This window comes from Haliotis rubra, unplaced genomic scaffold, assembly GCF_003918875.1.
Source record: "Haliotis rubra isolate DU_JTF1 unplaced genomic scaffold, ASM391887v1 Scf176, whole genome shotgun sequence".
NCBI lineage: Eukaryota > Metazoa > Mollusca > Gastropoda > Lepetellida > Haliotidae > Haliotis > Haliotis rubra.
The window spans coordinates 249,686-262,933 of NW_025765736.1; positions in this window are offsets into that span (position 1 = coordinate 249,686).

Here is a 13,248-nt window from a genome sequence, read left to right on the forward strand (position 1 = left end):
CATCAGGATCTGAGGCTTGATGTTAGCTGTGTTGACATAAGGTGGACAATAGTGTCTAGATATTGATCAGAGTCAGTGCTATATTTTGAAATGTAGAGGTAAAATCAGCTTTTATGAAATATGTTTATTTTTCCATATCCTGACTCATGCTTATTGCTTGTCTCCTTCCTCTTGCAAACTTAGTGGAACACTTGTATCTCCTATTGAAGCTCCCTTCAATAAAACAGACGTAAAATCACTACTCACCAGAGTTGTCTCTATTTCTGTTTTGGCAGGAAACCGTGGCGCCACCGTTCTCCCATGCTTCACTCTCTCTTTCTTCGCCCTGTGAGCAGGTTGTGAGAGCGCCTGTTGCCTTATACGGCACTATATCCTTTTATTACTTAGTTATTATCCTCTATTCTACTTTTATAGAGGTTTAGCTTAGTATTCTACTACAATATGGTTTGAAATTTGAGTCATTATTTAGCACTGTTTATTCCGCGGTTTTGTCAGTGTTTGTTCAGTTGTTTACCTTTCATGAAAACCTGTTTCAATTGTAGAATTTGATTCTCTGCTGCTGACCCTCATCAACTGTGCCCTGGCTGCACTGAGCCATGTTCTTCCAGCTACGGCTGCATTCATTGCCAGCATTTAAATAGTTTTGCATTTAATAATTACCTTCTTTAGTCCTTAGGCGTGCTGCAGATAGAGTCGAGGCGGGTTTGTCAGGTCATGGATAAACCAGCTGGAGTCCCCTCCGCGAGTCAACTGATGTCAGGCGACCCTCTTCCGTCTGGTGCTCGCGGAGACTTCCTCGGGGGGGGCGTGGAGCGGTGTCCGCCACCTCCAAGAAGAGGCCTGCTACTCCGGACGTCCCATCGTCGCAGCCTAAGAGTAAGAAGTCAGTCATCTGCAGAGCGGCTACGCGCCCCCAGGCGACGACCACCTCTACGGGAAATCAGCGCAGACTACACAGGACTTTCTCGGCCGAGATTGTCCGTTGACAGAACAGGGACTCTCGATGAGCAGCCGCTTTCGTCATCCCAGAGATACATCACCTCAAGAAGAGGCCAGTCTCAGCATTGCGGTGACTTCAGCGCAGATCTCTCCGCCAGCCCGAGGTATCTACACTGGCCCGGCAGATGAAGCGATCCTTGGACCATATCGGCTACCACCACCAGAAAAGGCTGCTCATCTATCACCGCAGACATTCAACCGGGGGACCTTCATGCAGGAGTTTTCCCAACAGATCATGGAAATGATGGACAAGCCGCCACTGGAGAGGGCATCATACGATCAACACCCAACAGCCCGCAGAGAGGACCCGAGCCTTAGCGAAGGTTCCAACGCATGAGCGGCGCTTCAGAGAGGCCCTCCGCCAGCGTGGCGATCTGGGAACAGATCTACGCCTCAGGACCAGCCTGCGGCGAAGGGCGCTCAACCATCCCCTGCTGCGGACTCAGGACGATCAGCATTGAAGGCTGCACTTCGAAGGGCGACTTCATCCCATCCCCGGATCACGAATCGGACGATCAGCATTAGCGAAGGCACTTTCGCCGAAGGACCAATCGCCTATCCCCAGATCACGGACTCAGATGATCAGCATTCGCGAAGGCACTTTCGCGAAGGACTTGGATACAGTTTCCAAAACTTCTTCCACATCCGCAGATCGTCGAGGGATTCACCCGAGGCATTCGCGAACCAAAATGTAAGCTCATCTCCGGCGCCGAGTCACCCGGAGTCACCCGCGCATGCAGTTCACTGGGCTCCTCTCCCGCCGATCTCCATGCGGAGTCTCCGCGAAGGTCTCCCCACGAAGGTCTCCACGAAGGTCGCCCGCGCGAGTCTCCACGCAGGTCCCTGCAGTCGCCCGAAGGTCACCCCAGATCACGCGGAGGAGGAACAAGATCCCTTACTCAATCCACCTGTCACAGAGGGCGGCGGCGGGATCATTTTCTCCGGACTCAGAAATACGCTACTGGATGGCCAACGGTCTGGACTTGGCGTCACCCTCTAAGGAAGTGAATGCAGCTCACACCTATCTAATGCAGGATGATGGCGTCGATCACTCTCTCCACCGATTGATCCCATCGCTTGGCGGTCCCAGAGGAACTTGGGCGCGGCCTTCAAGAAAGCCACGAAGCCCAGGCGCTGCATCTGCCACAGTTCAAGCGCCAAAGTTCTCATCCCACAACATGGATCCGTTCCTGAGAGGCACAGGACATCGGCGAGAACTACAAAGTCATCAGTGATGCAAAGACCAAGTCTTATAAGATCGAAGACAAGAAGTTGGCGCAAATGAAGCCCAGGCGAATGTTCTTCGGCTCAACAGATCAAGGGGCAGTCAGCGAAACGCTCATCGCTAAGTTCAGGGACTCTACTGCGGAAGAAGACAGGATGATATACTCTGCACTCCTTATGCAGAAGAAGGACCAGCAATTTATGACCAAGACCATCTCTCATCCATCTCCGCGCTTGAAGCACTAGCAAGGCGACAAGGTCTCCTAAGCCTCCTGCAGCTGGGTGAGCGGCTTCACCAAGTCACTCTACAGCCCCCATGGTCAACTCTATCCATCTTAAGCTGGAGAGATTTGACAAGCGTTGCCAAGGAAGTCACCAAAGGAGCTCCAGAGAGGTCCTCATGATCAAGTCCATTGATACACTGGCCAGCGTCATCAGGCAGACATCCCAGCTACTTTCGGGCAGGTCGAAGTTAGCGGGATCCAGAAGGCAAGGGACAAGAAAATGAGGTACCTCAGAGGCGAAAAGATTCTTTTAAAATTAGCCCAACCGGCAACTATAGAGGGCGACCGGGCGAGGCAGGGCACCCAGAAGCCAGGGATCATCGGCGATGAAAGAGGGGTTGAACGACTGGAGTCTTCCACCCCCAGCCGTTCCCGTACAACCTTCACAAGTGGGTGGACGTCTTCAACTGTACTGGGAAAACTGGGGACTACTGCAAGATCCGTTTGTATCCAGGATCCTAAGAAACGGATATCGTATACAACTAAAAGCATCTCCACCGCTTACAGTCGACCCTCACAAGTTCGGCTTCAAGACCCATCTGACAGAGAGGTTACGAGAGGCGGTCACATCTCTACTAGAGAAGCAAGCCATAGAAGTCATGGATCCAGCCCACATCACACCAGGGTTCTACTCCCCAGTTTTCCTAGTGCCCAAGAAAACTCCAAAGAAAAGTTCCGACATATCTTCAACATGAGGGCGTTCAACAGAGACTATCTACGCAGTCCTCCCAAGTTCCGCATGATACATCTACCTCAATTACTCCACCTCATCCGTCCGATGGACTACATGGCCAGCATAGATATACAGGGCGCTTCTACCTGCATATTCCTGTACATCCGGCCTCGAGGAAGTACCTCAGGTTTACACTGGGCGGTCTACACTACCAATGGAAGGTCCTGCCATTTGGAATATCATTCGGCCCCTGGTTGTTTACAAGGGTGGCCGAAGCCCATAGTCACATATCTACATCATCCGAGGAGTCTACGAGGTGCATTCTACCTGCGGCGGCGGGATTCAAGTACATCAAGATCCCAAGCATCTCAGACTACAGTTGGACTTCACCATCAAGCTGCTTACACAACTGGGGTGGCTAGTGAATCTACTCAAGTCGGACCTAGAACCTACACAGGACCTGCAGTTCCTAGGCATCAGATTTCTCCGCGGCGCAGAACCGCGTCGTCAGTACCAGAGGACCGATGGCTCAAGATTCAACAGACAATCTCACAAGCTCTACTCTCTCCATGGCCACTACGACAATGGCAGAGTCTGTTGGGTCTCCTCACGTCAGCTCAAGACATGACAGCCAGAGGTCGGTTACAACTACGCCTGTTACAGGTCTTTGTCAATGCTCATCTCGACGACCCGGACCCCTTCGGTCTCCCGGACTACCTAAGACCACATCTACTATGGTGGACCCAGAGATCGAATGTCTGCAAAGGCACCTACTTAGCAGAGCCGCAGTGCAAGACTCATCTGTACGTGGACACGTCACTCCAAGGTTGGGGACCACACCTCGACAACGAAGTGGCGGCCGGGAGATGGAACAACGAGGAGGAAAATCTGCACATCAACATGCTGGAAATGAAAGCAGTGCGTCAACGCCATACTCCACTGGACCAACATTCTACAGAATGCTCATCTAATGGTGCACACGGACAACTCCACAGTGGCGTTTTACATAAACAAGCAAGGATCAACACGATCATCGAACCTGCTGGACCTCTGCTTTCAACTGTTCGACCCTAACCGGCGATCTGAACATCCACATGCAAGCATGCCACATTCCAGGAGCCATGAATGTGATAGCAGACGCCCTCTCCCGTCCAACTCAACCGTCTCCAAGGGAATGGATGCTACATCCAGAGATCTTCAAACAGATCATCAAGGAGATGGGAACCCCACTAATAGACCTCTTCGCCACAAGCTTCAACAGTCAGCTAACAACATTCGTCTCACCAATACCAGATCCACGAGCGTGGGCAGCGGACGCTCTCAGCATATCCTAGGAAGGACTAAACTCGTACGCGTTTCCACCGCCAGCTCTAATACCGAGGGTGTTGCAGAAAATCAGCCAGACCATGGACCTACAACTGATTTTGGTCGCGCCCTACTGGCCAGCGAGAGTGTGGTTCCCCATTCTCATAAAAGAACTAGGACCACCACAACTGCAACTACCAGAGTGGACGAATCTACTAGTACATCCTCACACAAAGCAGGCACACGGCAACCCAGGGGCGTTCCGACTACACGTGTGGACTGTATCAAGGCGTGCTTGAACAAGAGAGGGTACTCCGCCAGAGCAGCGAAAGCAGTGACACTAGCTCTACGCAAGTCTACATGCATACGATGACAAGTGGCGAAGTTTTGAGACATACGCTGCAAGGAACGGGTTTTCAGCTAGAAAGGCGACGCACCCTCAAGTGGCGGACTACATTTGTCACCTACTGCAAACAAAACGGTTAAAAGGGTCTACACTCTCAACATACCTAGCGGCATTGAGTTCAGTCATCACTATGAGGACAGGTGCCAAGCTAACGAAAGTACCAGAGTTACTGGCCTTGCTACGCTCTTATAAATTGGAGGACCAACAACAGAGATTCAAAGCTCCGGCGTGGGACCTCAACGTTGTTCTGCGACATCTCACCAGTGACGTCTACGAACCATTAGACAGGACATCCTTCGAATTCTTGACACACAAGACGCTGTTCCTGCTAGCCCTAGCAACAGCAGCCAGGATGTCGGAAATACATGCTCTGGACTACGAGAGAACACGCTTTGATGAAAATCAAAACACAGTGCATATGGGACTACGGTGGGATTTCATTGCAAAGAATCAAGTGCCAGGTCAGCCGGACAGACAATTCCACGTCCCAGCATTATCCTCTGTCCTTGGACCACAAGATCGCACGACCTATCCTTGTGCCCAGTGAGAGCATTAAAAGTATATCTACAACGATCCAGAATCAGGAGACACAAGTTCAAACGACTTTTCGTCCTGATATCAACAGCGACACAGGCGGAGGTCTTCCGCACTACGATATCAATCTGGATCAAAACTATCATACTACGGGCCTACAAAGCAGCAGGACTAGATCCTCCAAAAGCCTCCAATCCACACGAAGTTAGAGCTCTGGCGTCAACACTCGCTCTACATGGGAATTGCTCGCTCAAGACGATAATGGAGGGCTGCTTTTGGAAATCAGACATGGTGTTTGCAAACCACTACCTGAGGGACATCGCCACCGAAGACGTCTCTGGCATTCACCATTTCGGGCCACTGGTTGTAGCACAACAGTTGACAGTCCCGCAAAGGCGTTGAGACGAAGTCTCGCCCTTTTATCACATGACTTACAAAGCCTACACTCAGCAGAGTTCTGCTTAAGTCTCAATGCACGTCTAACGACTAGCATAAGTGATATGACCCAGTACTTGTAAGGATACTCGTACGGAAAAGGGTCGCTTCTCCACTTGGTGCTGGCATCAAGAAATGGAGTCGCAAAAATCCACATAAAATGTTAACAGAAGAAAGGACCAAAAGTTAACTATTGTGGTCCCGCCATCAAAAGGCAGCTGGAAGGACATGGTCGCAGCAGCAGCAGCAGAGATTAGCAGTTACATACAGTGCCAATACGAAGTTTCCATAGGGGGGTATAGATGATGTAAATCACTACATGACATCCAAAGTAACAGCCCGTCGCCAATCCGCCAAATTCTACAAGCAATAAGCATGAGTCAGGATAAGGAAAAATATGTAATTTTCTGAGTAAAATTGATATTTTATACTTATCCTGACTCATGAGGTAAGCCCTCCCAACCTCCCCACTAGACACTTTGGATTTCCCTGCAAATTCTGGTGCCGGGCTCATAATCAGGAGAGAGTGAAGCATGGGAGAACGGTGGCGCCACGGTTTCCCGCCAAAACAGAAATAGAGACAACTCTTGGTGAGTAGTGATTTTACGTCTGTTTTATTGAAGGGAGCTTCAATAGGAGATACAAGTGTTCCACTAAGTTCGCAAGAGGAAGGAGACAAGCAATAAGCATGAGTCCGGATAAGTATAAAATATCAATTTTACTCAGAAAATTACATAATTTTAAATTTGGCATTGATAAATGAAATGAGATCACATGTTTTAATTTATTAAGGTAATATTTGGGATTTATTGAGAGTGCTGGTTTGGTTATCCTTCTTTTGAAGCAGCAGGCAGCATGAATCATTTATGCAGATACTATAGCAAATAGGGCAAGCTAGCCTGATCAGTGCCTGAAGGCTCTGCAGTCCTTTCTGCGCTGGCTACGCACACATCTTGGCCTGTTTTACAGCGGTCCTATTCAGGGAAAAGGAGTAGAGATATATGACCATTTGAAGTTTGCGAAAGATGGACTTTCTTAAGTGAAGATATTAGGAGTGTATTGTTAATTAACCTTTGTTACCATGGTTACAGGTTAGCATTATGACTAGCTAGGTTCTGTTTCTAGTCTCTCTATGCTGCAAACTCTTCAGCTTCCATGAGAACCATATCCTCCAAAATATAGTATTTTTGTTTTTTGAGATGGTATTGAAAAGAGTTAGAAGATTGATGATGTCAGGGTAACCTTTGATATTCTTAGTTGATATTTCTGGTGTTTATTTCACCATATGAAACATGTACAAGAACCTTTGATTTTCCATGGCATCACCTTGCAGTAAGCAAGATATTTCCACATTCTTATATCATACAAAGTAAGTATATACTATGATACATGATTTTAGTCAAAAGGAAGGTAGTACAGTCGTCTATATTTCTGGGGTGCTGTTAAGTGTACAGAGCTACATACCCTCGCAGCAACATAAGGTTTGAATCTATTATTCACTGATATATCACCCTTGTAGATTTTCGCATACCTAAGTAAAGGGTTATTAATTTAGATGACTTTCCTGAAACTTTCCAGCTAACATCACTGAAGTACTGTTTAAATTTGAATTGAATCCCATGATGGTGATAAAATATGTTGTTAGGATCTTATTGTAGCTGCAACTGAGTGTGGTATTAACTTGACGAGCCCCATGTTCGAAATGTTTGTAGTACTGTTCACTCTAGTGAATGCCTTGAGCAGAACACTGGTAAGATCGGTAGGTTCATATGGTGCTCCGGTGTACTTGGTCTTCAAACGAATCATCAGCTGAAGTATGTCTAAGTACTTGCACGGAATCATGACAATTAATTTACCATCTTTAAAGAAATAAAATGTTGATTTGGAAACCGTAAAAGCTATTTTTATGGGAACAAAGTCTATTTTTATATCATCTGTATATTTGTGCAATTTTGAGGCATTACTTGGTAATCTGAAACATTCCTGTTGGATTTGTAAAATTTCGTGAGATTTCAAGTTATCAGTATTCCAGTTTAACTTGCTTGAAAAGTTCCCATTCCACTCAACTGTTTTTTTTGTTTGTATGTTTTTTTAATAGTTTTTTAAATAGTTTTTTTGTTACTTTGATGCTATACATGTGTGTTCTGAATGACTCCTCTTGGTTGTGTCAAGCGAAGAAGTTGTATCCAAATGTATCTACATATGTTCATTGACTGAATGGTGTCAAATTCGATCATACATCATGGAGTGTGTATTGAGCATGTGTTTTACGTAAGCATGTTTCAAGAAAATATCCCAACATGCTGCATTCTTGAACAAACATGCTTGTCCATTTATCATTTGCTGGATTTGATTGTTGTGGATGAAGCAGTGTAATGGAAGAAAAGTGCACTTATGTTGACTCAAAATATTGGTTGTAGTCATCCGTTCAATCTATGCTAATTATGCGTCAAAATTTATATAAATCATGTCAACAGATTCCTTCTTCTGTAATAACAATAAGAATGTTCAAGTTTTATATGCTTTGAAATTCGTCTGTCATGCTATTCTTAAGTGACAGGTAACATTATTTTGGTGGCAGAGTTTCGTGGTCACCATTTTGACTGTGCCGATATTATTTAGATAGTAATGTTGTATGAGCAGTTCATTCGTAATGTTGTTTACATTGTTTAATTTGTGTTGTGTAAGTGATAATATTTACCTTTCATACTTATTTACTGCTCCAGTGAAAACTATGCTCACATTAGTTGTGTGTTTTTGTAATTTCTTTTGTTAATTCAGGTTTTGGTCATTCCTCACTAGCCGTATATGTTTTATGCAAAACAATTTCCTTTATTGTCTTTAATGATTTTATGACATTGAGTATGTGTCCTGTATTGGTTGGTGAACGTAGAGGACAACCAAATGCTTGAGTTGTTTCAAATTGTTTACATGTTTAGTCACTTTTAAGTGAATTTTATATGAAATGTTGTTTTATATGAACTGCCATCCTGGTTAACTGAATACCCTCCGTGTATATAAAAAGTTATTTATTTTATACTTCCTTACACGTGCGAAAGGTGTTAGCCGATGGGATGGCAAAATCATTTTTTACTTGTACATTAATACCATGTTAACCATTGTGTATCCTGCATTGTGCAATGTCACTTTCATTTTTCCTGTGTAGATTACTCACATATATTGTACATAACATCAAGAAGAACTTAGAAATCATATCGCAGTTACATTCCAATGAATTCCAGCATGAAACTTCAAAATATGGTTATTGTTAAGTCATTAAGTTTGGTTATTAATATATTTTATGCATCAAAATGTTGATATTGGAAAACATTTTTCATTAAAATAAATATCACAAAGGAAGGAATTTATGTAACACCAATATTGAATGTAATTGTTTTAATTTTCCTATGTTGCTAAAACCTTAGCTATAGGCTGGTAGCGAGCACCTGACTGAGCATTTAGCTAGGCCGTCTTGCTTGTAGTGTGTTGTACGGCTCTATAGGCCTGCTCTCTGTGAAGCTTTGTTTACAAGGTGTGCAGTTTGTAGAACCAGCGTCGCAGGTGCACAACTACCAGTTGTCTTGTCAACAATGATACCAATGAATCAAATTTTCAATAAATGTTATATTGATTGAGACACACTAGAATGTCAGAAATTTAGTAGATATTAATATCTGCTTTTAAATAATATGAAAAATTGAAGGTGTGTCCTAAGTTTTTATTTCAGGTAATTTTGACACCTTGTGGAAAGGTAATGATTCCTTGACACCTGCCATCTTTCTCATTGGTCCTCTTGGCAGCTACAGTGTCTTTGCCCTGTGTGTATCCTGGTTGTGTATATATTAATCTGTACATAGACTGCTGCGTATAACCTGTAGATGAAATGCTTGCCATTGACCTATCATCATATTTCCGGAGGGACCTTTCCACGTAATTGTTAAACTGTTTTTTTTATAAACATGGTCTCATTCCTTAGCAATAAAGCTTTGAATGATATTTGCCTTTTTCTTTTGTTATATATTTACATCACCTCAGATTACCTGGATGCTTTTGAAAAACATGGGGATGCAGAGTATCCAGTAGCGGACTGGAATTACAAGAACTGGTTGGTTGGTTTGTTGTTAACGCTGCACTCAGCAATATTCCAGCTATAGGGCGGCGGTCTGTAAATAATCGAATCTGGACCAGACAATCCAGTGATCAACAGCATGAGCATCAATCTGTGCAATTTGGATACGATGATGTGTCAACCAAGTAAGAAAGCCTGACCACCCAATGCAGCAAGTCACCTCACGTGACAAAGCATGAGTTACTGAAGACCAGTTCTAACCCGATTCTTCACGGGTCAATATCAACATTTGTTTCTTATAATTACATGGACCATTTAACTCTGTACCCTGTGAAGAGAGTCCTAGAGACTAGGGTCTTTTCTGGGCTGTGTAATTCTAGGAACCCCTTAAATCTTGTCCATGAAAGTTGTGACAAAGACCCCTTCATTTCCAAACACACATGCACACACACACACACACATCCTCAGTGATGCACGTACATATATATCTATAAACAAACCAGCTTTATGGATATATATAATATAGAGTTTTGGTACGTGCTATGTTGGTGTCAATACATTTTTATCCCACCGGGCATGTAATGCGGTGGGATATAGTCATCGCCTCGTCTGTCCATCCGTCCATCCGTAATCATTTTGTTTCCGGAGCATAACTCAAAGACCGTTCGATATTTTTCAACAAAAATTGGTAGATATGTCAAACATAACCTAAGGTGGTGTCTTTTGCTATTTACAGATTATTATCATTTTTATTTTTCTCGGTTTCCATGGAAACGTTTTAGACTTAGTCTTAAAGAGGGGTGGGCTTCGTTTTCCGGAGCATAACTGAAAAAACGCTCAATATTTTTCAACAATACTTGGTAGATATATGAAACAGAACCTTTTCCATGGAAAAGATTTGGACTTAGTCTCAAAAGGGAGGGGTGGGTTTCGTTTCCAGAGCAACTCAAGAACCTTTAAATATTTTTCAACAAAACTTGGTAGATATATCAAACAGAACCTAAAGTGGTGCCTTTTGCTATTTCCAGCTTTTTGGCATTTTTATTTTTCCCGGTTTCCATGGAAACAAATCGAACTTAGTCCCAAAAGGGAGGGGTGGGATTCGTTTCCGGAGCACAACTCGAAAACTTCTTAATATCTTTCAGCAAAACTTGGCAGATATGTGAGGCAGATCCCAAAGTGGTGCCTTTTGCTATTTGCAGATTTTTATCCCACCGGCATGTAATGTGGTGGGATATAGTCGACGCCTTGTCCGTCTGTCCGTCCGTAATCATTTTGTTTCCGGAGCATAACTCAAAGACCGTTCGATATTTTTCAACAAAACTTGGTAGATATATCAAACAGATCCTAAAGTGGTGCCTTTTGCTATTTACAGATTTTTGGCATTTTAATTTTTCCCGGTTTCCATGGAAAAGATTTGGACTTAGTCCCAAAAGTAAGGATTGCTTTCGTTTCCAGAGCACATCTCAAAAACTGTATATTTTTCAACAAAACTTGATAGATATATGAAACAGATCCTAAAGTTGTGCCTTTTGCTATTTGCAGATTTTTGGCATTTTTATTTTTCCCGGTTTCCATGGAAACGATTCGGACTTAGTCCCAAAAGGAGGGGTGGGTTTCGTTTCCTGAGCACAACTCGAAAACTTCTCAATATCTTTCAGCATAACTTGGCAGATATGTGAGGCAGATCTTGAAGTGGTGCCTTTTGCTACTTGCAGATTTTTGTGATTTATTATTGTCTCAGTTTCCATGGAAACAATTCGGACTTAGTCTCAAAAGGGAGGGGTAGGTTTTGTTTCCGGAGCACAACGCAAAACTTCTTAATATCTTTCAGCAAAACTTGGCAGATATGCGAGGCAGATCCCAAAGTGGTGCCTTTTGCTATTTGCAGATTTTTGTCATTTATTTTATTCATGATTTCCATGGAAACGATTTGGACTTAGTCTAAAATCAAGCTGGACTTTAAGTAACTGTCAGATGATTTGTTCTTTCAAAGATGTAGGGGCCGGGGGGATATGTCATCTTCTGATGACTCTTGTTATGACTTGTCATTCTATGATAATACTGTCCAGGATATGTGTGATGCAAATTATTTTAAATGTGTCCTCATTGAGCAAGTCCTCAGCAATTGATAACAGCATACTGTATACAACATCACTGGCTGTCAGGAACCTTTTGACATTGCCAGTCAAAAAATAGAGAGGTCTTCCGCCCATGTATAAAGCTACCCCCTTTCTTAACCCCCTAATTTCAGGTATGAAATTCTCGCCTTATACGTAGCGATATATGGTACCTTTTTGTTTTCATAGCAGCTAGCATGATCAGCATGTTTGCATGTTAACAATCACTGACCTTTTCATGTCAAGGGCAGTCAATTCATATAAACGGTGGTTTCACTTCAACATCATGAATATGGCATGCTGCTTGAAAAGCATTCAGTCCATGAAAGCATATTTCATTAAGAGTTGAAAAAAAGAAAATTTATTCTATTAGTGTTGTATTAAGGGTACTTGATATTTTCAGACAAAAAGCTGTTTTTGTAGATTGTAATCTGATCTTAAATTTCTGTTCAAATTGTTGAAGAATGTTCAGTAAACATTTGCTACGCTTGCTGAGTTACACAGATATCTTCACATCTTGATGAAGACTAGAGGCATCATACTGGGAGTCGAAGATCTGGTTTTAATGAGACTGCATTATTATCTAAAATTTACCATCATTATATTGTTTTTTGTGCAATGCAATCTGTTTTTTATTAGTGGCCATACTGATAAAATGCATATATACTTAAGGTATGCATATTCTGGTGGAGATCTTTCCATTTTGCAAGATGTGAGATTCTGTAACATGAAACTTTCCAGGAGATATGATACAAGATGTCACAAGGAATTACTGAATATACAACTAGAAGAATACATACAGGATATCCACAAAGTGCTATGTTTATTTCTTTGGTGTTAGTTTCATCCATGAAACTAACTCATGAACCTTCCTCAACTTTGAGTTGCTGTTTAAATTTTTAGATGCATTGAAGCTGTGCACAAATAATCTAATTATTTGTTACCTAAGCCTGGTATTACTTCTAACATTTAGAAACATAATGGTGCTTAACTGTTTTTTACTTGTCCTTGTGATTTTCAGTGGCCTCAAGATAGCATTGTTATACATTGGAATCAAAAAAGATATTGCAAATGAATCATCTCGCTATGAAACATTTTCACAAGTTGAGCATTGTCCTCTTCTAATGCCTACTACCCTTGATACTGTTTCATTACACCAGATAAAAGGAATGTCCCAAAAAGTCACCCTCATGTATGAT